This window comes from Electrona antarctica (assembly GCF_951216825.1).
Source record: "Electrona antarctica genome assembly, chromosome: 18".
In the NCBI taxonomy this organism is placed as follows: Eukaryota; Metazoa; Chordata; class Actinopteri; order Myctophiformes; family Myctophidae; genus Electrona; species Electrona antarctica.
Window position 1 is genome coordinate 34,857,867 of NC_136799.1, and position 25,374 is coordinate 34,883,240.

Below are 25,374 nucleotides of genomic sequence, written 5' to 3' on the forward strand. Positions count from 1 at the left end.
ATGAGGTTTCCTCCGGACAGCAATGATATAGTTTTTAAATGCACTTTGTTGCAGTAAACCTAGAAACGGATAGTAAACAGTAAGAAGCTTCCCTTCTAAAAGATGATGTTTAGTGGTAAGCTACATACTAGTCAGGCCCTCAAAGTGTTCCTCCAAATTGGGTCCTCGTCATGGTAATAATGGTTTCTGACAAGTAAGTGACTTTATATCTCTCCTCTCCACTCTGTTCCCATTGTACTATTGAGTGTTGGCACTTGCACATACAAGGTGCACAAATCAAGTAGGCTCATACTCTGTATTCCACAATATAAATGTTTACGATTGCATTGCATACATATTAATGTTATGTGTTGCTGCTGGTAGTGTGTTCTTAGCTGTGGCCACACATTTTCTGTGAATTAATTACCAGCAGCATGCATGCATCATGTAGCAATTTCCATGAAGGACTGTCGTGAACTGAATTACAATTAGAGTAAATAAATATGAATCGCCATAACAACCAATCACCATTGCACAGCGGCCCAATCGAAATCATATGTTTGTTGGCCATGTATGTTCGCATACAAATAGGTTGACTTGGTCTCAGACAGACAAAATAAGAAATAAAATGGTTACTGAATTTCTGCCACAATGTGAAACCAGAAATGCTGTTATTAACCTTCCAGTTGCCCGTCTTGCCCTCTCTGACATACATAGTGCAGTGCAATGATAGTTTTGGTAATATGGAAATGACAAAAAATTTAATCTAAAATGTTCATTATACAAGTGTAGTTAACTCTTTCACATCAGGTTTCCTGTCTTGCAGATGCCAGAGAAGAAACAACGTCTAATGTTAAAAAAAAATACAACTTTTCGGCCTCATCGGCCTTCAGGTATACTTAAAACGGTGTGCGGATCTTCTCTCTCGTTCCTCAGTAATTTTTTGGATCCTGCACCCGTTGCAATTTGTGGATGTGCGTACACCTCTTGAACATTAATGTTAGCATTAGCACACGATGTCTATCCTTCACCTGAAACGTTAATATTCTAATCGCGATGCTGTGAAAAATCACAAGTATCTGAACCTCGGATGGATGGTCAAAACCATGGATATGGTTTGTGAGAAAACAGCGAGAAAAGATCCCCGTTATAATGGTAGTTTACGCATGTGCGAGTACGTTTCGTGCGGGCGGGGGGGTTGCCTAGCAACCGAGCCAGGGCTAAAAGTTGGTTTTCAGCTAAACCGTTTCATATTGATACAATATAAAGCGATGAAAGACGGCAGTGTCTGTAGTCTTCCAGGCTACAGTTTTGTGGATGTACAGGACTAGAATTGTCGCGCACCTACGGCACGGTCTATGGAGAAAAAGAAAAAAACTGCCCAGCGTCGGTTGGAACCAGTAAATAGACCTTGCCCAGCTATTTGTTGCTTCAGAGCCCTTTTCAAGGTAACACTGCCCGTGCACATGACCGGACATTAGCAAACGGCTAACCAAATCCAACGCGGGCAGATCGCCGGCAAGAACTATTTTACCGTGACTAGCAACGGGACCGCGATGGATTTGATTAGAATCGTAATCTGTTATTTAAATTCAGAAATTGGCGGGAGAAGATTTTGGCTCCCGTCCATTATAATGGCGGACTTTTGCTGGCGGACCAACCACTTCTGGTTTAAAAAAATCTGCAATAGACGCTCACAGACTTTAGTGTGTCACTCGCCGATATCAAACAAATATAAATAATTAAAAGATCTCGGCTGGGCCGGCCAAGCAGGCAGGCACCTAGACTATATAGTAATCCAGCCAGGCCGCGTGTCGCGGGTTCGAGTCCCGATCCCGACGACCTTTGCTGCGTGTCACCCCCCCCCCATCTCTCTTCCCCTTCTTTCTGAGCCGTGAACAAGGAAGTGAATGGCAGCGTGCACGTGCGGACAGCAAGAATTATGGTACAGGAGAGCCCCCCCCCAAAAAAACCAAACAAACTGATATAACGCTATAACGTGTGTACACATCCACTGGATCCAACGGTTGGATTAGACATGACGGTTGTACAGGTCCTACGGTCTGAATGTGTTAAGGGCATCGCTTCCATAGCCTTTATTTGCCCTGTGTGAGTTATATTGACAGTTTGAATGTGTTAATTAATTTCTGCTCTCTCCTTTAATGTTTGTTAATGCAGTCTATAATGCACACTATAATATTATTTACTTTTATTGTCTGAGAAGGGATATTCAGTAAATGGAGTGTATCCTATTATTATCATCATTAGATAACACTTTTAAAAGTTGTATTGTGAAAGAAGCGCTGATGCTGCTTTTGTCCTCCATGTTTTATAACACTATAGGCTACTCCAACAGTCCTAGGCCTGACACAAACCAAAGATTTGTTAATAATTTAGACATAGTGGAATTATGCACATATTCTCTCCTTTATAGACTACTTATCATGCACAGACTGAGGCTCTTCAAATATTGATTTTCTCCCTCTCGCCAATTGTGTTTTATGCAGAGTGACTCTAGCCCTTTCTGTGATATACTTTTATGAAAGCAAAGCGTGAAAATGTAATTCACTTACTTACTACAGACAGTACTGTAAGGCTGTTTCCCATTCCTATTCCTCCAGTACCTTGTAGTAAGTTGGCTCAGCATTTGCATCAGTCCCTACATAACACAATAATAATGTCATGGCATCCTGTAATATAAAAACACATAAATTCCACCTAGCAGTGTTGAGCAGCATGCTGGTCTAACCACAGTAACTGCCGTCCATGTGTAAATTTTGTTTTTACAGCCTGTCGGGTCTTGGGAGGGATGCTCTGTAGCACAACTTCAGATGAACTCCTTGAAGGCTATAATTCACCCACTGGCGTCTTTAGTTGCCGTGTGCTTCACCCCGCTACTCTGCCCCGAACCTAGCCCGGTTGGCACTTTTTATTTAACGGTGAGACGAATGGCCGATCAGGCGCTGCCCATGTGTCATGGCGTAGGTCATAGCGGCTACGATAAATAACGAACGGGACACAGGACAGTAAAAAGTAGAGATATCAACATCAACAGGCTCAACCAACCGCAGTGTAATTTTGCAAGGCGTTAAATCACTGCCAGAAAAATATGAGCCCAAGGTTATTGAGCACACGGTGAGTAATGGCGACTTGGAGTGGTCGACGCGGCTCAAGTTGCCACGGAAATGAGATTTTACCCTGTGTGTCATGTCATTGGACCTGAGCCAAGCCCAGACAGATATTCAGTGAGGCTGAATGGTATCTATTGACTCCATGCTTTGGATGTTCTGTAGGTCGTATTAGATTAGAGCAGGGGTTCTCAACGTTTTTGGCCGGGGACCCCCGGAAATGCTTTGGCAATGTTTCGGGACCCCCGCCCCGCCCCCTCCCGACCCCCAATATAAATTAACTGCTACAATAACCTTAAACCATTTTGGGCGGGAACCCCTTTTGGTGTTTTAAGCATTGTTATAATTTAGCTATTGAAAAATAGCAGATCTACAAGCTCATAGCGCGCCACCGAGTGGCGCGCTACGAGCTTGTAGGTCTGCTATTTTTGAAAAATCGTGAAAATATATATATATATATATTTTTGAAAATAATTTGGGGACCCCCTAAAATAATTTGGCGACCCCCCGAGGGGTCGCGACCCACGGGTTGAGAACCCCTGGATTAGAGAACAAGCATTATCTGGAAAAGGAATAAGGACTGTACTGTACCACTTTGCTTCAGGTAAAATTCACCTCTACAAGAGACTTTAGTGGTCTGATGGACAGTGTTCATCTACTCTATAATGGAGCAAAGAGTCGACGAGGAATGTGGGGAGTGGACATGCTAGCAGTTGTGGGGTGCAAGGGATGGAGGGAAACTATCCAATTTGTGATGGGCCAGATGCTGTACCCTCAAGCGAGGTATTTTACCCCAAACGTTACCACTAAAACCTCCATCTGTTGAAATGGTCCCCGGAATATGTCAGCATTGGCTGAAGGCACTCTCGGTGTGCCTTAGCTCGCTGTCTTGACTCTGAATATCGTGTGTTGTCAGCTGTGTCCCTTGGGCTGAGAAACGGAGAGAGAGAGAAATGAAAAGAGCGAGAAAGGAGTAGAGGGAATTTGGGCTTCTATAGCATTCTTGACAGGAAGACTGTGTCGGAGCCAAAGCAAGAGCCTGTACCTGTACCGTCTCTCCTGGAGCCTGAGAGATGGAGAGAGAGAGACAGACAGACAGAGATCTTACAGTATCATAACATGGAACCGATCATGTTGTAGAATGTCAGCGTGGTGGTTTGAGATTGCAAATCACCTCCCCTCCCCAGAATGTCACAATGCACGCCTGCCATTACAGACAGTTGCAAAATTTGCTTTTTTGGCTGACAGTAATGATAGTCATTGAGCTGGTGGCCATATGTGTCACCGATTGTTACACACTTTGGGGCAAAAGACGAAAGTAACAAAATGAAATAAATAAATCCTCTTGTCACTCACTGGCAGTTTGCCAGTTGAACACAGAGTTCTTCTCTGCGTGTTTGTGTTGTGGGGAATGGTTACATCGGCCTACAAGTTGGGAATCGTTATGTAGCCTGTGTGGTTTTGATTCATCATTATATTGTGTAGGAAACTTGTGCCTCACAGCTCCCTCAAAGCAAGCCGCAGGCATAGCATCATACTGTATGTTAATGTGAAACCCTGCAGCACAGTAGATAGGTTATTACAACTAACGGCAAAGTGCTTTTGACAGTACAGAGAAGTGCTTTTGACAGTAGTCCTTGGGTTTTTTTACATACTGTAAATGAAAAGTATTGGTACCTTTTTGTGACTCATGCAGGTCACATGCAGGTCGCATTTACTATGAAAATGTACATTTCCCGTTGGTCCGTTACGCAAAACGTGCATTTCCCGTTGGTCTGTCACGCCCCCATATATGGTCATGCCTCGTGACATCACGTGACATCAATATTAAGCCCATATATGGGAATGTCAATATATGGCCATATTGCGCCAGTCTCATGATAACCAGTGTGGTTGCCACGACGCGAGTCACACTTGCAAATGAACCAAGTTGGTACAACACATGGATCTCATTATGTGGAGCTGACTATCATCACCTGGATCTCCATATATGAAGATCACGACACTGACCTCATCAAACCCTGGATAGCTATGGTTTGACATACTAGATCTGCATATATGGAGCCGGCCAGCAACTCTACATCTGACCTCACTGACACCAGTTTTATAGTTTAACTCCTGCTAAACATTACACCTGTGTATATAGGAGGGGCTAGCGCCTAGTCTGTGGCAATACGTTTAGGTTATTCAAGGAAACCTTTATTAAAGTGTAAATAGTAATTATCCAATGTATAATTGGTCCTCACTAAAGCTCATTATTAGAAGAGGTGGGCTATATGGACAGCTCAGAAACCCGCCTACCAATGGCACCATTGGTTGGGATTCAAGCTAATGGAAACTACAATCTTGCATCAATAAAAAAATCCAAAAGTTTGAAGCTTAGGAATGACCTCCAATCATGTATCACAGCATACACATTTCTTTTAGCCATCCAGAGTCTACCTCTGAGACAGAGTGTGACACAGAAATGGCACCGTCCCATAGCATTAGTGAGGACCCATGTAGAGTACTAGAAGTTCATGCGCCTTCGGCACGTTCACATCTAGCTTTAAAAAATCACATTGTGTGAAGTGAGGGGTGCTAATATATTAAAGTCTAACTCATGTTGCTATGTGATGGTGATGTAAAACAAACGGTGTCAACAAATCAAACAAATCTTTATTGTTAATGGCATTTAATGTTTGTGTTTAGGGACAAGATGACGTACATTTCCCTTCATTGTCAATGGTGTATTTAAAACAAACATTGAACTAAAGACAAAAATTAAACCTGTATATAGGAGGGGCTAGCGCCCCTCAAAAAGAAAAGAGAAAGGGGGAAAAAGTACAAAATAAATACAAAAATCAGCTTCCCTGGCTTCCCATCATGCACCTGTAAGTTAGGCTGTAACCCAACATGACTTGCAGTGCATCGACGTGCGTGTCATACTGTGATCGGCAGTAGCCATTTGGAAGAAGTAAACAAAGGAGTCCAGTTCCTGTTTCTGGCCCGTTGTAAAAGGCTGTTTTCTGTAAAAGGCTGTTTTCTCAGAATGTAGGCGCCATTCGCGGTGATTTAACACAATGCAGACGTTTTGTGGTCATTTCTGAAGTTATGCTGTGTCGAGGTTACAATATAAACACTTCTGAAGACAAATACTGTTATAAGAGGCACGCAGTGCAAAAATAAAACTCTGCTTCCCATCATGCACCTGTAACCCATAATCGTGATTGAACAGAACACGGACGTTCTGGGATCATTTCTGATGTTATGCTGTGTCGAGGTGACGATATCAACGCTCCTGAAGAGAAATACATTATTAAGAAATTAAGCATGCAGTGAGTACTGGCAGATTTGAGAAATGGAAGGTGCAAGCACAGCATGGAAACGCAGCACAGAAACGGAAACTGTAGAAGCTTGGTTGAAAACGCAGAGGTGAAGTGAGTGACGTCAGAGCAGAGGCACAGCACAGGAGTGAACTGCACCTCTGCATATGCCACGGTGTATGACTTGGTGCGAACAGGCGAAAGTAAGGGGATTGTGAACAGCACGGAGCGGACTGGAGTTCCGTGAACAGCACGTAAGCCACGTGATTGTGAACAGCACATTGTGGACAGCATGTTGCGAACAGGCGAGGCTACGGAGATTGTAATATACTAATATAGGATAGAGATAAGGCTAAATATTCCTTTTATTGTCAAAATGCCAGAGCAAGGAGTGCTGAATGATCACATTCACATCACACACTTGCAGACATAGATTCTCTTTACTGAGAGAGGAAATAAACGGGGGCTCGCAATTTTCCACCCCATTTTACTCAATTTAACCCTGTAATTTCAATCCCTCCCAAATTGTCCATCTTTGTAAAGGACTGCGGATGGACCTGGACAAGTTCCCATCTCTCAGCCTTCATGTGGGTGTAATGGCCTGTACCTATGCTGTTCAGGTTGGGTAAATGGGGTTTTCTCCCCACTGGCTCCAATCATAGCATCAGGGGGCTGTGTGTCTCCTTGCCCTGTCGGGAGGAGTTGGTTCACAGCATTCTCCTGCTGACAGGAAACAGGGTCCACAGAGGAGCACCCCCAGCTGGAGGAGCCAAACCACTGATTACCATCCGATCTGGGCGTCCTCTATCCGAGTTTAGAGGGCATTCGTAGCTTAAAATATACACAGTACATAACATGTTTTTTTTATTAATGCCTTACCGATATATCGGCCATTATTATTAGCCATTTTTGGGTTTGTTGAAGAAAGTTTCAAAAAAACAAGCTGCATTGTGAGCTTGTAGTTTCGTCTTTTTTTTTTATCGTATTTGTTTAAACGGCTTAAATGGTTTGATATAAAGTCATTTTAGTTTATTTTTTATTTGTAACTTAAATGCTCTCAAATAGAAACCTTAATAATTAAAAAAAAAAGCAAGAAAAATCTGTCAAAACATTGATAAATCTGTCAAAATATTGGTAATCAGTGGTCTAGGACTCTCCAAAACCGGGATCAGCGTCGGACACAGAAATCTGGCATTGTCCGTTCTACTTCTTACAGTATGTGGATCTGACAGACAGATGAAATACAAAGACCTGCACATTATCTATTGTACCTTCATACTGTGTGTTTTTGTCAGACTTTTAAGCATTTCCTACCATTTCCTACACCGTTCTTCTCATTAAGGCCATGTATTTCACACCTGGAGCATTTTTCTGTGTGAAAATAATCAATCCCCATAGCAGTAATCAATGGGGGAGAAGTGTGCTGTAATTTAGTTAATTAAAAGCTTGAGGGCAACAGACAAGACTGGGCGTTAGATCTCCATTTTAGGGGTGGCATAATTAACTGCTACACTGCTAAAATGGCTGGTAGGGATTTCCTGCATGGGCATGACGAGATCTTTGAATATTCATCAGCCATTGTTAAACGCTGTTTGTAGACATATTGCCACTTTATTTACTATTACTATATTCCATTCCCCAACCAACGAAAAGGATGATAATGAAAAAGTCATTCCATATCCAGTAGAAATGTTAAACAAAATGTTAACCCCATTGTTTGGGCATGCTGAACAATTGAATATAAGCAGGTCTTTTAATTCCGTTATTAAACATGAAATCTCATAATCCCATGTTGGACATGAAGTATGAGCCTTTCTGGCATTAGAGCAAAGACCAATTAGCAGTGATTTGTTGACACTAAATGCACTTGGAGTGAAAGCTCAAATCAAACACTGGAAATCTGTCTAATTTAAAGTCACTCGTCTCAGAGAAGCAACCTGAGCATGGTAGCACATATGGCAGACGATTTGATAATGTTCATAAACAGAACATTGCCATGCTTCATTTCAACGCAAGTGCTCTTTGCTTAAGATAAATGTGCCATACAAAGATGAGGGGGTGTAAATTGATCCATAATTGCATTCTCCAGGGAAAAACCTGCCCACAAATCTTGTCCCATGTGCTTTTGCAGTAACACCTACACAGACTGTGCAAGTTGTCTAACCAATTTGCATTTGAATGATTCCATGCAAATGACATACGAACATGCCTCTTTTCATAACCTTTAATGGCTCTGCCAGGGATGTGCTTCTATAACTTCATTTTTACTGTAGATGAAAATGAGAGAACGTGAAACATGCTAATCTGATGGTGTCCGTTGCTGTAGCTTCTTCATGTGTGGCTTATTTAATGCTGGAGACCTACTGTACATGCACCAGAATTACTAACTGAAGCTTCTGTTCTACTGACCAGTTGTCATAACTTTATGGATAGGCATATATACTGTAGAAACTACCTCTGATGCCTCTTAAAACAGCCTTTGTACATACTGCAATCTTGAACCATTTACTATTATGATCATTTGATTCCTTGGATTCCAGATTTAGGGGATAGTGATTCATGTTTAGAAGTATTGACAGAATACAAATTCGGTTTTAGAGTAAATGTATCCTTTTATGCACGACTGCAGCACAGGTTTGCCATACAATAAATCTACAATCTTGAGTCTGCTGAATCTCTGGTTTGCATTCTGGAGAGAGTTTAGTTGGCTGACCATTGAGGGAAGGGCAGGTGGTCTGGGCTCATCTCCTTGCCCTCCTTCCATCCTGCAGTGAGTATTTGCGTAATGTCTGTTCCAATCACATCCCCATCCCAGCAGGGCTTTGGACAGCCACTGTGGCCTGGTGCTGTGTTGGGCCTGGTCCTCTATTGGAGGGAGGTGGATAACACCATGGTTTTAGGGTTGGTACAACCTTTTAATTAAAAGAGGACTTAACTCATCGGAGGGAACCCCACAATGAGAGAGAGAGGCCATAGGGTGAGGGACATCTGCCCTCTGGAGCAGGAAGGCAGATGGATACCATTGTGGGGTTCTTCACTGGTAATTAACAGGCGATTCAGGCTAATTCACGTAGGGTACTACAGTATGCAATCAGAAGTCTCAACTTTTAGTGAACAAAGTGACCAAGACATACTGTAGTATGTAAACTCGGACCATACTTTTTGGTTTTGTCAGGTAAACACTTCCATTAAAGCCACAATCTGTACATCACTCACTCATTTGAAGTATTGAAGTATTATAATGCCGGAGAATTTTGACAGGCAATCCCTTCTGGTCACTGCTCAGTGCTCACATAAATGTACAGTACATGATGCAAGAACAGGGCAGAAAAATGACATGGTTTTGGACTAGCAGATGGCCTTTAAAGATTATAGTTGTCCTCGGGTGACACAAAGTAAAGTAGGACATGTACCTGTCCACTACAGTGGACTGTGGAGTCTAGGGATTTGAATCCAACCCGGGCAGACTTGACCAAGCATCTATCTATACGAACACAATTGGCCTTGTTTGTAGGACGGAAGCCAGGAGAGGAGGGCGATTACTGTTGCTGCGCTAGGGCTGGGATGCCACCTGTCAGCAGGGAATGTTTAATGGGCGGAGTAGGACAGAGGTGCTACATCCTCCCGGTGGGGGCTCCTCACTGGCAGGTGAGCCAATATACGGTACAATAGCAGTAGCAACACGGACATGTGTGGGGAGGCTAAATTGGCATGTTTGAAATGTCCAAACCTGCCTACTGAAACTGATGATGAATATAGGGAAGTTTCTCATCATCATCATTTATTTAACTGATCACATGATCACATGGTTTGGAGCACAGATTCATAAAAGTATACAATCAACAGTATACATTACATTACATGATATACATCGACATATCGAAAGGCTTTCCCTATTTGTACAGTGGAAGAACATTTTTCAGAAAAGCATCCAATTTATACATTACTTTTTGTTTTTCAGATTTTAGTAATGCAATTAATTTAAACATAGAAGGGCGAGTAAAAAAATTAATTGACAAGTATTTTTGCCTGAAATTCATAATGCTAGCATTCCTACATTCCAACAAAACATGGTACTCTCCAATTCTGGCTTCATTACATAGGTTACAAATCCTCTGACTTCTTTCCAGTCCTTTATATCTACCGATGACCTTTGGAATTCTTGTGTTGTTTAGCCTAAAATTGCAAATAGCCTGTCTATACTTACGGTTTTCACATAGAAGGTATTTTTCTAATTTGAACTCTTGTTTGTATTCAACATAGATGTCACATGATGTCATACTATGGAGTTCACTTTGCCATTTTTGCAAAAACTGAACCATCCACATCACCATCCATATTTCACAGCACTCCTCTCAAAGCGAGTAGATTTAAATTGTGCCATCTTATAATGAGCATTATTGAGGACCAAGTATATGAAGATACGTTTGAAAATGAGGGAAGTGCTCCTTTAAGATAACTTTTTGTTCTATAAATCTCATCTTAGTATATTGCCTTTTGGGAGTTGGGAGTTGTAACAAGAAGTGGTGAAGATTGTACTGAGGATTGTTGTTGGGATCAGGAAAAGTTTCCTGTCTTCATATTTCATAGCATCGCTTACAAGCAACACTCTGAAATATGGACACTGTCCAAAGCTATGAATTTTCTAGAGACGTGGGTGAGCTATCGACATACAGTAACACAGCGCAGCAAGAATTAATCTCTTGAAATATATGATATTATTCATCATCTGATCGTCACATTTCAGTATCAAGACACATAAAGATCTCTATTTTGTCCTTTTTTCCCCAAGAGATCTGTTTCAATGATTTGAAGCCCTCTGTGCTCTCTTCCTTGAGCAAAGAATGTATTTAAATGTAAACATTGTCTGCCCTTTACCTTTTTAGTCTAAAATGATTTCCATATCAATCAAATATTCATCTATAATTCTATGATGCGTGCATCATTCCATTTAAAAAATGTTATTGTGCAGAAGTAAAAGTATTGGTGATAATATTGTTTTTCCTGTTTCTGATGTAAAACATATATGGTGAGATTATCTCATTGTTAATTCATGAGATCTTCAGATGAATAATAGATTAACTCCGTTGAGAGGAGTGCCCTTGTGCCTACCCTTGTTATTAAGAGAATTCCTGATCATATCAGGCTAGTACTTTCCCTCTGGTGCACTACTACTGGAAGACCTTTTTCTGTTTTAAGAAAAGAAGCCATTGATCCCTCATCTTGCCCTCATATTGCCCTTCACCACATCATACATCATAGAGATTGTCTGTTTCTTTACAAAAAAATACATTTTGGGGGTTTGGCATTCGTACTGTAGAAGTGCAGGCTTTTATATAGGATTTTCTAAATTCAATATTTGTACTTATGGGTGAGAATCAGTTTGAGCAGTGGTAACTGAATGAACACTTCACTAGCACTACATTTAGACTACTAAGAAAGTAATTACTCCGAGGTTCGTGAAATACTGTGAATGCGATGGTAGGTCATGTAAAGATAATACATGCTTCATTAGGATCTGTTGTATTTAAAATAACAATAATTAAACATCTGCCCCATTAGAATTATTTCTGCTTGTGTGCGAAAAATGGCCCCAAGCGATGGGTGGGTGTAGGGGTGCTCTGCCCCATGCATCTTGAGCGCAAGAGAATAGTCAAGATAATTATCTCCCTCATCAACAGGGTTTTTCAAAAGGAATTACCATAAAACATTGCTAATTTTAATGGGAGACCTAATGCACCTAAAATCATTATAATGAGTGGGGAATGGGAGGGAAGATAGAATGATTCACCCACTTTCATTTAGAGGAAGAGAAGGGCACAGAATAGCGGTTTGTGTAGCAAGAGGTGGAATCAAATGTATTGTTTGGATTGCCATGGAGCTCCCTAATTGATTTTTCCGGGGCCCTGTGTAGCGGGTGATGTATCTGGAAATCACAATTCACATTAATATAGTCTGTTTTAAACTAAAGTGGATCTTTGTCTCTCAGGGCCTGAGAGAGTGACATGATGTGTTTAGACAGAATGCATGGGCAGCTGCAGGAGGGACCCTAAAGATCTGGCTTGCTGATAGTAGGCCCTGCAGGACACCTACTGTGCCTCCTGGCTCTGTCCTTCCTGGTGACCACTACCTTATTTAGACATGAGTGACATTTTGGTACAGGGGGGTTGGGACCACCTTTGCATTTCCTTTGTGTATAAAGTCTACTGCAAATGTTTGTAACAGTTAGTTCAGTGGCTCACACGCCGTGAGGCGGGTGGGCCAGGCCCATGGCTGTGAATGATGTCTTGTACTCTCTGAAAATAAATGGAACTCCGGAACCTTCATCTGCCTGTCTCTGCTTTGACTTCATCCTCCGTCCTGAGTGTTATCTAGTCTAAGTATCTAAAGGTCTGTGTATGGGCCTTTGATTATAGAACAGATTCTTCACGGGTAACTTGGTTCAGCAATGAATTGTAGTTATATCTGTATTATTGTCTCCGCCAGGCCGAAGGCGTGGCTGAGACTATGATTTCGCACCTGTCCGTCCAGCCGTCCGTCCGTGTGTCCATCCGTCTGTGTACAGCTAATCAGACAATCTCCGGCACTGTTGGTTTGAACAACGTGAAACTGTGCACACTCACTCCCAGGAGGCCAGAGCAAATCTTTCTCTGCCCCAAATCTTTCACATCTGCCTGTTATAGTGCCACCAGGAGGCCGATGTTTGCAACAAAATATATATATATATATTACTCCTACAGATTTTGTCCAAACATCACAAAAATCGGTACACTTAACACATTATCTCTATCATGTGATCAAGACGGATCTGTCCAATTTTTGAGTGGTGCAAACCACTCCAACAACCAGCTTTGTCTGTATGTTTGTGTACCTGTGTACGTGTCCATAGTCATCATGTGATCAAGACGAATCTGTCAGATTTGACTATGCACAGCTTTGTGTGTTTGCGTGTATGAGCCATGTTTGTAACATGGAATGTGATGATTTGATTGGTTGAGCACTGAATGTGAGCACTGGTATGATAAGAGCGCCCCTCACTTCACATGAGTGTGATTTTTTAAATATATTCCATCCTGATGAGATTGGTATCTAAAATAGTGTGAGTGGCTCGTTTTGAACAAAATGCCTCAAATTATGAACAGAGCTTCCAATTGGTCAAACTTAACATTGGCATCCTATAGCGCCACCAGGAGGTCGATATTTGCTAAACACATTTTTTGCTATTACTCCTACAGATATGCAAATCGGTACACGTTATCTATAGTCATGTCATCAAGCTGGACCACATTTTTGTAGTTAAGAGATATGATCATTTGAAATGACACATTTTGCTAAATTAAAATGTTTGTTCTTTCCCTTGCACTTTCGCTTGCACACACACACACACACACACACACACACACAAATGGCCAAAAAGGTCAAACAATTAATCCAGCCATAAACCACAATAAATTACAAAAACCAATTTTACGGATTAATCCATAACAATATCAGTGTGGGGCGGCCAGGCTGTAAATACAGAGCCTAGATGCTGTGACATTGATGCATGGCTGCTGAAGTCTGTGGTGGAAATAAACTCCTGCTGGTGTCCCTTGGAGGAAAAGGGAAATAAACTCCTGCTGGTGTCCCTTGAAGGAAAAGGGAATAAACTCCTGCTGGTGTCCCTTGAAGGAAAAGGGAATAAACTCCTGCTGGTGTCCCTTGAAGGAAAAGGGAATAAACTCCTGCTGGTGTCCCTTGAAGGAAAAGGGAATAAACTCCTGCTGGTGTCCCTTGAAGGAAAAGGGAATAAACTCCTGCTGGTGTCCCTTGAAGGAAAAGGGAATAAACTCCTGCTGGTGTCCCTTGAAGGAAAAGGGAATAAACTCCTGCTGGTGTCCCTTGAAGGAAAAGGGAATAAACTCCTGCTGGTGTCCCTTGAAGGAAAAGGGAAATTCAGGGTCAAGTTGATCTCATTCTTTCTGCCCTTATTTGCTCCCAGTCAGTCTCTACTGATTTGTTGCATTTCTGTCCAATGATATACAATGCTAAAGTGACTACATTTTTCCTCTTCCTGTGTGTGTGTGTGTGTGTGTGTGTGTGTGTGTGTGTGTGTGTGTGTGTGTGTGTGTGTGTGTGTGTGTGTGTGTGTGTGTGTGTGTGTGTGTGTGTGTGTGTGTGTGTGTGTGTGTGTGTGTGTGTGTGTGTGTGTGTGTGTGTGTGTGTGTGTGTGTGTGTGTGTGTGTGTGTGTGTGTGTGTGTGCACATTCGTGTGTATGTGAGACTACCATTATCCTGAGTATTAAAATAATCAAATGAATGCCAAACATTTTTCCTAGGGCCCATTTTGCCCAGAAGAAAAATCTGACTATGATTTGAAGGTTTGAGCACCAGCTTAGCAGGGAACTGTCTCAGGGAAGATGTCATTTTCAGACTTCTTATAAAGTGAACGTAAAGTGCTCACGATTGATTATGCCAAAGATCCAAAGCCATCAGGGAGGTGTTTTATCTCCTCCTTAAATAATGATGGGCCTGATCCTCAGCGAGCACGAGTTGTGAGGAGCTCTCCAAGGCAGCAGCTCCAGTGTTGACTGTTGAGTGCGCTATCGAACCCAGCCGCCTTTATTGAAGCTGCCGTAATCACACTCGTGCAGGACGGCTGTCTCTCATTAGTACGCCGGTAGGAGAACCGCTGTAATTCTTTGATGTTGTCTGAGATTCTCACCATTGTGTTCAGAACAAAGGGCATCTTCCTTCAGGATGAGGGAGGGGTAACTCTTCCCTCTGTTCTGCATGATGGGATGTCAGGAAGCTGTTTGAATTGGGGGAACCCTTTGTTTCACTTCCAGAACTAATATCGGAAAATTCGAATACTATTTTGTTTTGGGGAAGTTAATTTGAAAGAGCAAACCCACAGTCAATTGAAAATACACCAAGGCTGTTCCATTAGAGGGGAGAAATAAAGTGGGTTCAAAGTTCTGAATAGTGTCTGTCAGTGAACTGAAGTCGGAATCAATTGGCATGCAGGTGTCTTAAGCTAGTGGAAACTACTCTCCCGAAACATTATGTGCTTTACAAGTCTTTAAGTCTTCTGCCAGTTTTTGAACTTGTATCAATATTCATTGCCCTGTGTGCAGTGACCCAGTGTGCAGCTGTTCTTGAAAATGCAAAGAGTCTCTAAGCTTTTGGATGTGTGTTTGCTCTTATTTGAGTCATCCAAGACACACATGGCATTTGATTTGAGTCATCCAAGACACACATGGCATTTGATAAGTCTTCCTCTCAAAGTAGAGCAGCTAGGAGACAGGACCTTGTGTATACTCTGGTTCCTTGACTGGACCAGGCTGTTGTCTAGAGATAACCGGATACAATTGGACACAAACTTCCTGGCACCGAGGAATTGGAGAAAGGCAGAGGAGAGAGAGAAAGAGACAGAGGTAACAATTTAGAAAAGGGAGCAAGTAGATGAGAGAGACCGAGAGACGCATTCTTTTTCTTGCCTTATTTTAGATTGTCTGGACACACATGGGAGCGCTGCCTGTCGGTCTTGATTAAAAAAACACCACTGCTCCACTGGCTTCCAGAGAACGCATGCCTGAAGCAACTACCAAACAAAGTGACTTTTCTGATTGTCTGCATACCTGTAGGACAGAAGTCAGTCAGTCAGTCAGTAGCCTTGGTACCCACTGCACTACCCAGGCTTTTATTTTTGTTCGCATTCGGCTCAAAAAGAAAAGTCTGGGGAAACCCATTGGAAAAGTTGTCATAGGAAGTTATTCCTTGTATTTCGCTAATCAATAACTTCAATAGTTCTCCGCTGTTTTCTTCTGGGGAAGAGAGGGGAGGAGGGGGGCGGGGGCGGGTGCTCGGATCAGTGAACCAATAGGATCCACCGTTTTTGACCGGCGCACGCCTCTCTAGACCAGAAACCACACAGACTGGGCCAGGCTAGTCAGTCAGTTAACTATCCTGCATAATATACAACAGGGAAATTAAATCCCAACAGAGATTAAGGATCGGGAGGCCCCGTTCATGATGTCATAATTTTAATAATTAATAATTATTATTATTTAAAAAAACTATAGTGTGTATTATCGGAATTCAAAGCATGACCAGCATACAGCACAGCCAAGTAGAAAAATACACAAAAGCAGCTTGATTAAACAATTATTTTACTTTGTCTTGAATTGCTGTATGGTATAACTGGGAGGCAGCATAGGCTATATACAATGAGGCAATCGCAACTCTCAGGCAGCGCTGCTAGTGCAGTGAGTGCACACACCGGGAAGTGGGAACAATTACAAACAAACAACACAGGTCAAGTACCTGCAGTGATTATTAGCTACTGCCAACTAGTGGTAAGTGGACGTACAGGATGAGGCTGAATAATTGACAAGGCTGATTGGAAGGCTGCGATGCAATGCAATATTACTACTACTGCTGCTGCTATTACTACTACTACTACTACCACTACTACTACTACTACTAATACTACAAATAATAATAATTACCACTGAATCCCAATAGCAAGTTGGTGCTGAATCCAAGAGTATCTACAGTAGTAGGGTTTAAGGACTTAATACCTAGTAAAGAAAAAAGAAACAAGAGAAAGTAGCTTATAAAGTAGTATAATGACATGTGTCATTGTGTGATCAACTATTGTTGTTTTTAAACTTGCTATAAATCACTATTGCTGCTTTGACTGTTTGCAAAATGAAACCTTGGGATGAATGTGGGAAAAAAATATAAATATATATACAGGGGTGCAGTGCACATAACTGTGCCTGAGCGCATGCAGATCAAACGATATGAAGCGATTTTGCGTATGCCTACTGCCGCCACTGGTGTCACGTACTACAACTATCTATCTACAGTACGTCCTGTAAGTACTTAGAAATAAAACTAGTGTTGACTAATCATAAGTGTCTCTTATTTTGAAGAGAAAGAGGAAGTGCGTTTCGGTTGTAAGTAAGTTGCCATGACAGTTGTTACACAAGCTTTTAACCAAAGTTCATATATTTACGATATGAAAACCACGCATCTGTGACTTGACACACAATGTACACACTTTGGAAGTACGTTAAACATGGATCCTCCACAGCATTAGGTGAGTGGTTCATTGTATCTGTCTCATGGTGGCTAAAGTAATTGTGGTGGTAGAGTAGCTACTGTCTGCTAAAGCAACTAACTCCACCACCTCCCTGTCTCATGGAGGTAATTGACAATAGGCCTATATAAAGTTACACTAACTTTGATGAGGCAGTATTGCTTTGTTTTCAAAATATGTGTTTATTTTTCATTTCCTGAAAAATGAATATTTTGGAGTTAGGTGGTTTCTTCCCGACAGCAGAGATATATATATAATATCTAATGGCCACCATGAACATCTAACCAATCATCACACTAGTAATTCACATTACAGTTAACTTTTGGGTCACAACAGAATTAGACACCATCTGTATATCTAGAAGCAAAAAAATTAAAATAATTTGTCCAATGGAGTCATGTACCAAAACAAATCCTCTTTCTCTTTCAATTTAAAGTTCTGCTTGTGGTGAGGCAAACTGCAGAGATATCCGTAGGCCTATATCTTTTTCAACATCTGTCGACATCTGTTCTTCCATTTCTGTGGTTGACGGAGAGAAATCCCTAATCCTAATCACTATCATGGGCTGTTATCTGTTAGCTACAGATTAGGCAAAAATGAAGAATTTCACTCGCATCATAGTTTGGAGGATTTTCATTTATTTATTGTCTTCTTCGTTTTATAGGACAGTAGAGACATGGAACACAGGTCTGTGAGCCAGAATCAAACCAGCAATCATGCCGCAAATGTATGGTTGACGCACTATCTATCCGGTTATCTACTGGGGAGCCCCTGCATTGTATGATCATTGAATTTGCGTCTGTCTGTGATGGCTATCCAGTAATAGCATTCAAACACCTGGTTAGTAAACATTGGTTGTGTGTAATCTAGGTTGGCTGTGTGTTGCTGAGCTGGGTGATCTCCAGTCTAGTGTAAACCGAGGTAATGAATGCTCAGGGCTACAACGGTCAGGGATCAATGATCTCTGGATAGATCATCTGCCAGGGACCAACACACCAGTGCACACAGTATAATTATACCATGAGGAGATCAGCTCTCAGCTAAGGGAAATCAAGGTTTTAATTTAATTAAAGATAAGGCTGTGCACGCCGGTGATGTGTTGGTCTTTAGGTTTTACAAGCTGCTGGGCCAGGCTTGGTGGCTCTCTGGAGGAAAATAAATTGCTGACTATATATCTGCAGTTGACATGGAGATCTATTGAAGGGGCTGTTTTCATACACCGAACTACAACACCACCATTCGCAGACATACATCCACATACTACTGTCAAATTGTACAGCCCCATGATGCCAATTAACTAGACAGGATCTAATAACCGTGTGGCTCATGTGGAGCTCAGACTCCATTTGTTCAGTCTATGTACAGTAATGACATCCTTAATGACGTATGATGCCATGTCTGACTACCATTTACTTATAATTATAAACTTTATTAAATACTTAAAAAATATATATGGGAAAAGAAATGCATTCACATGGTCAAGGCCTATTCATACTCAGTTTTAGGTGACAAGGTGACCAACATGATGTCACACTGCGGTGGTAAGCGGCTCACCGGTCACCCAAATACATCTGTCTGAAACCAAACGGTGGTCACCTTATCACCTAAATCTGGAGTATGAATAGACCTTGAAGCTTTTGCAAGTTTATCCCTGGACAACAGGCCATTTTCTAGATGGCTCACCTCCCACAGAGCAATGCTGTACAAACTGGGAGTGAGATCTTTCAAGTGTTGTATGCTGTATAAGTAGATAGGCTACATCACTGTCACTGTATTATTAAAAATAGTGGACTTGATATCCTGCTCTCTCTCTCTCTGCCTCCAGAATCTCTACCACTTGGGTGAGCTTCAGACTCCAAAATAGCTCTGTTGACAGATGGTGAGGCCTAAACCTGCCGTGAACAGAAACAATCATTATGTCTCGGTGGGAAAAAAAAGTCTAATTTAAAGCAGTGTTGTTTTCTCCGTCTCCCTCCTGCTGTGTTGTACCCTGGCGTGCGTGCACATATGCGCGCACGTGGACACACACACACACACACACACACACACACACACACACACACACACACACACACACACACACACACACACACACACACACACGCAGGGAGAAGACAGATTAATGTTGTGTTGTTAGTATTTGGATTGACGTCTCACAGAGAGTAATTTGCATGATGTAGTGTTCCACAATAGATTTCGCATCCAAAGTTGTTGTTTTTAAAAACCCATCAAGCCCTCTAGCAGCTTATCTTCTGTGAACATTAGTTTACAGTTATACTAGACTGGACTTGGTAGAGACAGAGAGACATACATTTTTCTTGTGTATATTGCATCAATCAGCGTTTATGTCAGATTGAGATCCTGAGCCGCTATGATACCACGCTACTTAAGCCTGATTTATAATTTGTCCAATGGAGTCATGTACCAAAAATAGCTGATCTACAAGCTCACAACGCGCTGTGATGCAGTGTGTTGTGAGATTGCAGATCGGCTATTGTCCGTGAGCGACTCCGTCATACGGTGGCATATAAATGAAGCATTAGCCAGTCATTGAGACGAGGGAGCGGAGCATTGGCTTTTACAGCTCTCGGTAGACGGGCGGACTATCGACAGAGAGCAGGAGACTTCTCTGAATTCTGATTACAGCCACTTTGTGACACCTGGGGGACTGAGGAAGATGTCTTTAAACCCGTCATAAATATTCACAGCAACTTTATTGTGCGTGCTGAAGTGCTGATATAAAGAACGCTTCTATCAGTCTATCTGGGGGTAGGGGGGCGGGAGGATGAATCGATGCTACCAAATGGGGTAGTTTTGGCACTTAGCTCAGTCAGACTTGTACTGAGGAAGTCACAGGAACAGCACGTCTCAGAGAGAGCTGTCTGTTATGATAATTCCCAGTATGTGAGCAGTCTGCTCTGTCACAGTGGATCGTCCTATCCCCCCCCCCCCCCCCCCCCCCCCACGTCTCACCACCTCCCATTGTCCCTCTGTCATTGGGACCTCCCCCTGTTTTTATTGACCATCTCACTAATTGCAGCCTGCATAAACAAAGCGTGGATGGACTTGCCAGTATAAAATGCTCAGATAATTAGTTTTGCAGGGGAGGGAGGACTCGTGTCTATGGATATTGATCTTATGGGTGGCTCTATTGAATAGGGCGAGGGAGCGGCCCCCATGACGGTGACAGGTAGCCCGTCACATGGATCACAGCCTCTCGTCAATACCGCTCTGCCCCTTTCAGTGGCGTGGTGCGAAGCACTTCTGGGAATGACAACGGTGCCAATTGATTCAGGATAATGCAAGGGAGGCATTTGTCGTGATTTAACAAGTTTCGCCCCGTGTTTCTCCATTGTTTTACCATTCCGTTGTTGTTTGTTTTACCTGTGCTGCACCATGTCTTCATTAGCGAAAACCAAATGAGAACGTGTAACGTATTGGGCTTGGGTATACGTAGCGCTCTCCACCCATCACTTGGGAACAAAGCTATTCCACCGCGACGTGTCTCTGGACTGCCATTTTACTCAGGTCTGTTATTTAGTAGTGTGAAATAATTAAAACATCAATAAAATAAGATAATAATAAAGAAAATAAGATAAAGTGATATAGATATAGTTAGTGAAACACGGGATGAAATTAAATGAAACTAGAAAAAGTGCCCTTCTGGGCACAGGTCTCCACCAGGAGGATAGGACTGTGTGAGATGTTTGGCAAAATGTTTAGGAGTAATATAAACATGTTTGCCTTTGATGGCAATTGGATGATTTGAGGCATTGTTCCAAAAATGTGTTTTGCAAAAATCAACCTGTTGGTGGCGCTATAACAGGCCAATGTGAAAAGGGTGGGATATATTCCTCAGCCTAGTAAGAAAATGTGTGAAAGATTTCACGTAAATTGCATGCTGCGTTCATGATTTGAGGCTTTTGTTCAAAACGGGGCAATCTTGCAAACTGTGAAAGCCAATTATAGCCAATTAGGATGGAATATGAAATATCGGACAGATCCGACTTGAGCACATGACCATAGAGATACTGTGTAACGATTTGTGAGATTTTTGGACAGAATCTGGAGGAGTAATATCAAAAAATGTGTTTTACAAAAGTCGGCCTCCTGGTGGCGCTATAAAAGGCAGATGCGGAAAATGCAGGTCAAAGGTTTGTCCTTGGCCTCTAGGGAGTGTGCATGCAACATTTCACGCAGATCGGTGCAGTTTTAGGTAATTTTTTTTTTAGAAAAGCTGCCTCATGGTGGCGCTATAACAGGCCGTTCTGGAAAATGCGGGGCAGAGGTTCATCGTTGGCATCCAGGGAGTGTGTGTGCAAAGTTTGGCATAGACCGGGTTAACGGTGCCGGAGATTAGCTGGTAACGGACGGACGGAAGGACGGACACACACACGGACGGACGGACGGACACACACACGGACGGAGTGCAAAACATACTCTCTCCCCATGCCTTCGGCCTGGTGGAGACAATTAAATAAATGATTACTATATTTACCCAGGGTATCTGGGCTAAGCTCAAGAACTTGTTTCCAGCCAGGCCCTGCTCATAGAACATTTCATCGTAGTGGTTCAATGCCTTGCTCAAGGGCACTTCAGCGGTGGTAATTTTAACGTGTCGGACCGCTGATTCGAACTGGCGACCTTCCGGTATCAAGACTGCTCCGCAATCCGTTCGGCCACCGCTGCCACAAATAGGATAGGTACATACTGTAGGTATGAGAGTAGATAAGAGTATCAGATGCAGAGACATCTGCATCTGATAAAGTAAACATAATTCATATGTTCAATTAATAAATATACAATAATTATAAGTAGATACAAACTACCAGCAGTGAATATTAGATTACGTGTACAGTGTCAGCCGGCCTTCAACAGTGAGTATAGCAGGATAATATGTACAGTACAGTCTGTCAACAATTAACATGAGTATACACACAATCTAAAGATGTTTAATTACCTTCCAGGTCCATGAACAGACCCCCCTGTTGGGTTAGGGGTTAACATATTTAAGCTACAATTGCCACAAGCTTGCAATGCTTCACATCCAAGATATGTTGTGAGCTTGCAGATTGGCAACTTTCTTGGGAAAAAACATGCCCAAAGTAGGGAAGCCACAAGCCAGCTTCAAAGTGGTCAAGAAAGACTGCAATGGCATGGGACAAAGTGTAGGGGAAATGAAGATGATGGAGAGTTTATTGGTTGTGGGCGGGTGTAGTGATGATTGGGGGTGGGTGTCTTGACCGTGGCCATGGTGGGGACAGCATAGTGGAACACGCCATCTGTCCTGGGCCATGAAGAGGTGACCCAGCATCATTGTTTAGTCTGAGGGGGTACACTGGGATCACAGGCAGGGCCACACCTCCTGGGTACAGATCAGAACAGACCTTATGCAAGTGGTAGACAAAGGGGAATGTGAACCTAAAGTGTGCAATAAAATGTTGTTTTTAATTCTTTATTTATTTTGACATGTTTTTTTGAGGCACTAGCCCCTCCTAGCTATTAGTGTAGATTTTCGTCTTACACAAACATTAAATTCCCATTGACAATGAATGGAGAATTCACGTCATATGTGGACAAGCAAATCTGTATTTTTGTCCTACACAACCATTAAATTCCCATTGACAATGAATGGGACATTTTACGGCATAGTGTCTATTGTACGTCATGATGATAAGAGCGCCCCTCACTTCACATGAGTATGATTTTTAAGCTAGTTAATAAGTTATACACTTGTCATTTTTAGAGAAGATGAAATGAATACTGTAAAGTGTTACAACAGACTTTCCTCTTTTATTTCCGACGAAGAAGTACTTGGCCTAATTATTCTGTCATTTTGCCCCAGCACACCATAACCATTTTATTGAAAGCAGTAAGAGTGGAAGAGATTTTGACATCATTTGCTTTATGAAAACTGGCTCACTGGGCTTTTCATCTGTGGGTTGAGATCTACTCAGCTATGCTGAGTGTTAAAATCCTCAACTGCTCAGACAGACTGGGTGGGGATTTCTTTTTAATAAAACGCTGTAATGTTGCATCAACTTATATTCATGCGATATTCCACATTTACCGTTTATCAGATCATACATTACCGGTATTATACATTATCAAATCATAAAGCAGAAGCAATAGATACTGTGCAAACACACTGCCATTCCTTCGACCCTTCCTCCCAGATACAGGCCTCTGTTTAACCACCTTAAACCATATATATACCGAGTTGACTGGTGTTCAACTATACTATGTGGCTCCTTTTTCCCCTCTTCACCAAATCTCTTCCCCAAAATAGCCAATCTGAAAGCTCACATGTGTTGCGAGATCTATTTTCGTAGAATATTCGCCCCCATAATATGGACGGTAGGGTGGGTTCATGTGGTTAACAACATGCAATAGACACCAATGCAATATGTATTAGTGTCTCGTCCTGTCCCCCGCTCTCCGGGGACGGCTCCAAGGCCAGATGGGACACCTGTACCACCAGGTCGGACCAGGGCCTTTTGATGAAGCTGTCAACTTGACACGGACAGAGTAGACTTGTAATCAAGGTGTTAAATGATAGTAGGCCATAATGTCAGTCCTTTCAGTTTAATCACCACCTCATACCTCAAGTTTGTACCCTGCGCTTTGAATCGCCACCCCCTTGACCCCGGGGCAGCACATGGATCATGATTTCTAGACCAATGCATCACATCACTCATCCAAAGACTGAGCCTCTCAGCTTCCCGCCTCTGTCTCACTTATTTCTAATGGATGCTTTTCAGCTGTCACCTATAGTGCTCATTAGGAGCTTTTTAGGAGTTTTCTTTTAAGTGACAGTATTATGGTCCCATGAGTGATTAGCCCTTTTTGCTTGACTGTTTGTCGCACTAAGCTATCTAGAGTCTGTACGACTGCAGTGATAATGAGAATGTTTTATGCTTTTGAGAAGTGGGGCCATTTAAAGCCTGATTAGCTAAAAGGAAAATATGGCAGTGTTTTTATATGTTGTTCTCACGGCCACTTCAAAGGCCCAGCGTTTAATTTCCTGGACTCCCTCATTCAGGCAGGGAACAGTTTATTGTTTTCTTCAGCGTTCAAAGTATAGGGACGTATATTTTCTGGCTGGGGTGTGAATAAGTGTGACTGTATGGGATCATAGGTCTTGGAGAACATGGTCTGCCGGCAGCTAAGCGGATAAAGAGTGACAGAGTAGCGAGGGTCTCATGAAATTTGCCATAAAATAGGGTTTACAGCTTTGTGTAGTACAAATGACCTCTCCTCATCTCCTGACTCAGCCTGTAGCGTAGTGACATTGAGTGGAATACACCAGGACTAGATTAGAATAGATGAGACACAGTGTGGGCAGTCGAGCATTGCAGATATTCCCTATGCCTGGCTGATTCCACTGACACAGTTTACACCAAGCCACTTTCTGGTCAAGTGGTATCGTGCTCCGTTCAAAGCGAAGCAGCATTTCTCGCTTTTGCAATAGTTTGCCCTTCGTTTGACCCAAAATCGGACTGTGACCCTTGTGACAAAATGTGACTCATTGTCTCAGCAGGCACCCATTTTCAGTAGGATTGTGAAATCAAAGCCGCCTCTTAGATACGAGCCATCGACCGTCACAATGTGGTATCAGTGAAGATATTAGAGGGTATGTAATTCTTTCTCTAGCTACAGCAGTGGTTCCCAAACCTTTCAGATCAAAACCCAAAATAGACTTTTGCCTGGGACCCAGACTAGTAAAAAATAGATCTACAAGCTTGCACTACTAATTATTATTGTTGTCTCCACCAGGCCAAAGGCATGGGGGAGAGTATGTTTTGCACTCCATCCGTGTGTCCATCCGTCTGTGTACAGCTAATCTCCGGCACCGTTGGTCTAGTCGATGCCAAAC

At 42.3% G+C, this 25,374-nt stretch overlaps 1 protein-coding gene across 5 annotated transcripts in view; it reads left to right on the forward strand.

Moving 5' to 3' along the window:
* cUnh14orf180 (chromosome Un C14orf180 homolog) overlaps positions 1-25,374 on the forward strand; it is a 239,284-nt gene that overhangs the window by 28,181 nt on the left and 185,729 nt on the right. Inside the window, exon 1 of one of the 5 annotated variants that reach the window (XM_079529055.1) lies at positions 17,414-17,498. The exons of the other annotated variants lie outside the window; for them this stretch is intronic. The gene's annotated coding sequence lies outside the window, so the exon portion shown is untranslated. Of the gene's footprint in view, positions 1-17,413; positions 17,499-25,374 lie in introns of those variants that run through there. 5 annotated transcript variants of the gene reach the window in all.